Here is a 3,973-nt window from a genome sequence, read left to right on the forward strand (position 1 = left end):
AGTGGATAGAGGCAACTTCTTTGTGTGTGTGTGTGTGTGTGTGTGTGTGTGTGTGTGTGGTACCAAGGATCAAACTCAAGACCTTGTGCTTGTGAGGCAGGTGCAGCACCATTGAGCTACATCCCAGCCCTGTTAATGGTGGATAGAATCACTTCTGGGAGGTGGTGGTGACATTTGTAGGGTGTGTAAATGTCGGGGGGGGACAAGTGGAAAGAATGAAATAAGACAGGTGCTGAGCACACACGGGAACTTCTGGGGTGGTCCCTTCTCATCCTTTTTACTAAATGCTAGATAATAAAGTGATTTTAGTGCATTGTGAGAGGAAGAGGGACCCAGAAAGACAGGCACAGTGTGGGAGGTAGGTTCTAGAACCTTTTAAAGACAAAAACAGAACTAATTATGAACATTTTCTTTTTTTGGTACCAGGGATCGAACTCAGGACCTTGTGCTTGAGAAACAGGGGCTGGGCAGGGGATTTAACTCCGTGGTTCCGCCGCCTGCTTCACAAGAGCAAGGTCCCGAGTTCGATCCCTGGTACAAAGAAAAAAAGGGGAAAAAAAAGAAAAGCAGGCGTGGTGCCACTGAGCTAAACCCCTAGCCAACAAGCATTTTCTAATGTCATTAAATTAACTCAAAAACATCCTTTCACTCAGTAGATGGATATTCTTAACTATCTCCACAGACAAACCTGAACCATGCACTCATTCTAGATGTAATGTTTTGATCCAAGAAATTCAAACCATTTAATTCATCTTCATGGCTCTGCTGCAAAGCAAGGAAAAAGAAGAAATTACTCTCTACCACCCCTTTTATAGAATATCTGTCTGTGTATACTTATTTATTTATATTTTTTGGTACTGGGGATCGAACTCACGCCCTTGTGCTTATGAGGCAGGTGGCAGAACCACTGAGCCAAATCCCGGCCCTTATGTTTTTACTATGCGCTTCATGTTATAGAAAGTAAAGTTCCACATACTAAATACACCTCTCCCATCACTTCCAGCCTTCATTATCTTGTGCTCACTCACTTGAAGTTGTTGTTACCCTTGCTTTGTTTCAAATACCCAGCTTAATGAGTGTCACGCTGATTATTTAGTGGCTATATCGTGTTCCATTTTGTCAGTGTGCCTGGTTTACTCAGCCATACTTTTGTAGTACTTCACTTGGTTAGACTTGTAGGTAGATAACAGACCCTCTAAGTTTGACTTGTATTTATCTAATTCCTATCAGCTTTAGTTATGTGCATCTCTATCCATTCATGCTTTCTATCCATTTTCCTGTCTATGAAATGGCCTATTATTATCCTTTCAGACTCTCACCATCTGGCAAGGTAAGGATCAGCCATAGAAAACCTTATTAAATCTAGATGCTTTTAGGACTGCTAGTTTTTATGAGTTGTATTTGTTAAGAATCATTTTCACATTCAGTGATTGTCTTTTTTTAAACTTTGTTTAGTTACTTTATTTTATATATTTTTAAAACTTTTTTTCTGGTACTGGGGATCAAACTCGGGTCCTTGTGCTTGCGAGGCAGGCGGTAGAACCACTGGGCTAAATCCCTGGCTATGATGTATTTTTTTTAGACATTGAAGGGATTGTCACATGAACTCTTTTCCAGGGATTTCTGTCACCTAAGGAAAACTCCTCACTCTTCCTACAACTCCTGCCACCTGAGTCCTTGGTGTCATCAGTTCGTGGTCAAGTGGCCTGGGGTAGCCTGGCGCGGTGGCCTCCTCCCGGGGACATGGCGGGGGCCGGGCTGTCAGACACAGGGAGTCACTGTTAGCACCCTGCTTTTCCACCTCCCCACGTTTCCAAAAGGTCCTTGTGACAGCACAGAACTAGACCTCTGGCTGTCCCCTACACTAAGTGTTAGCTGCTTCATCCCAGAGCTGCCCACGGGTCCAGCGGATCGAGGCAAGAGCACCGTGCTTCCTTGACACACACTTGCTCTGGCCACTGCAGGGACGCAGATGATCTTGTCCATCGTTCAGAGGACCCAAGCCTCACACACTTCCCTGGCTGAGGCTAGGGGGCAGGGACAGACCCAGCTCCGAACCCAAGATCGTCTGTGCAGTCTCCTTTCCTCTCCCCGTGTGCCCCGTGTCACAGCAGCAGTCTTCGCGTGGGGAGGCGGGCTGCTCTGCCCAGCTGTGCACAGTGCAGATGCTCTGGGCCAAGGACACTGAGCTGGGCTCCACACTCCATCGGCCACGGTGGCACCGGAGTGAGAACTGACGGGAGATGCTGCGGGTCTGAGCCTGACAGTGGCGCGGGGAGGAGAAGGGGAGTGAGCAGGAGTCGGCGGACGGTGGTCTACCGCTGGGCTTCAGAGACGGCACGCTCCAAAGCTTTCGGACATAGGGTGTATTTTTTTAACAAAAAAATAAAATACCATTAGAAGCTCTGAAACTCATAGTAAGCAGAAGACTGCAAAAGTCGGGATTGAGGTGATGGTGAGAGAAAGCTGTCCACACAGGCAGAAAGAGAAATGTCAAGCACAACACAAAGGAGCAGGAGACAACAGAGAGCTTTAAGAGGGGCAGGTAAGCGGGAGAGGCCCAGCCGCTGGCAGGGCTGGTCCTAGGCAGTGGGGTGAACCCAGCAATTTCGCAGCCCAGCTCCCACGAACGGCTCTCTAAATACCCTGCTCCCAGGGCAAAACTGGCTTAATAGAGCCAATTGAATTTCTTTTTAAAACTCAAGTATCTGCTCTTTTTCATCTTAATACTATCTGGGAAATCACAAGGTTGATATGCCAGTTCTATGTTTGCAGTATATATTTTGCAACACATATTAAGGTAAATCCATTAAGATAATACAGATAAAGACATTCAGGTAAATGCAGTGAAGGTACGGGTAGAGATCTGCCTGTCTACCCACCTACCTAGTCTCCCCATCTGGGAAGCACCCTAACAGTCTCGGGTGCTGAGCAGCGAGCCCGCCATTCTCAGCAGAATCTGGTCTCCCTCCGTCCTGCAGTGCATAGCTTTGCCAGCATCTCCTTCTGGAATTATCTGAACAGCCTTCTGCAGATCTCTGAGCCTCTGGCGTTGGTCCAACTGCAATCCTGACTACGTACTCAAGCCAGAGTGTTAAATTCTGAAATGAAAATTGGATTATAAATAAAGATGGCCAAAGAAACCCGTATATTTAGCACTTGTCTTAGTCACTTTCCTGGTTGCCGAGACACAATGCACAACACCCACAAGTTAAACGAGGAGAGGTTTATTTTGGCTCACGGTTTCAGAGGACTCAGTCCCTGCATGGTCAGCCAGCACCGAGGGAAGCACCTGGGTGGAGGGAAACGGCTCAAACTACTGCAACCAGGAAGTGGAGCGAGGAAAGGGAGGAGCAGGCGTGGAGCTGTTTCCTCCCAGGTCACCCCCAGTGACCCACCTCCTAGTGCACATTTAGCTTTGAATTCATCAGCGGATCAATCTAAAACCTCACCCCTGAACGTATGAGGCTTTGGGGGGAATCATAACAACACTGCTCTCTCCTAAGACCAGTAAAACATATATTTTTTTTTCTGGAGATATAAATCCAACCAAAAGAACAAGCCAAGTCACAAGCACCCATTTCGGATGCTAGAAAGTGAGTGGGTCAGTGGTCCTGGAGTGTGAGGCATCAAAGTGAGGAAATAAACCAAGAAAGGAAGCCATGGCATGCAGGAAAGAGGCTCCAATGCGAGAGAGCATGAATGAGAAGAGGAATTCCAAGGTGACAGCTACACAGCAGCACACAGAGCCAGGGTCCCAGCTGGAGGCAGACCAGCAGACGTGGGGGATTTCTCCAAAACAGAAAACCAAAGCAGAGGCACACACCTATAATCCCAGCACTTAGGGAGGCTGAGGCAGGAGAACTACAGTTTGAGGCCAGCCTGGACAACTTAGTGAGAATCCCCAGACTGAAAACACAAAACTAAAACAGGAAACAGAGTGATAAGGGACAGGATTCTTTTTTTTTTTTAA

The 3,973-nt window shown here is 47.1% G+C and overlaps 1 long non-coding RNA gene across 2 annotated transcripts in view; it reads right to left on the reverse strand.

Moving 5' to 3' along the window:
• Window positions 1-2,944: 2,944 nt before the first annotated feature.
• Window positions 2,945-3,973, reverse strand: part of LOC104848721 — a 19,008-nt gene continuing 17,979 nt past the window's right edge. For both annotated transcript variants that reach the window (XR_776505.1, XR_776506.1), the window contains exon 3: window positions 2,945-3,101. This is a non-coding gene — a long non-coding RNA (uncharacterized LOC104848721). The remainder of the gene's footprint in view (window positions 3,102-3,973) is intronic.

This window comes from Fukomys damarensis, unplaced genomic scaffold (genome assembly GCF_012274545.1).
Source record: "Fukomys damarensis isolate Sample0158 unplaced genomic scaffold, DMR_v1.0_HiC HiC_scaffold_2, whole genome shotgun sequence".
Classification (NCBI taxonomy): domain Eukaryota; kingdom Metazoa; phylum Chordata; class Mammalia; order Rodentia; family Bathyergidae; genus Fukomys; species Fukomys damarensis.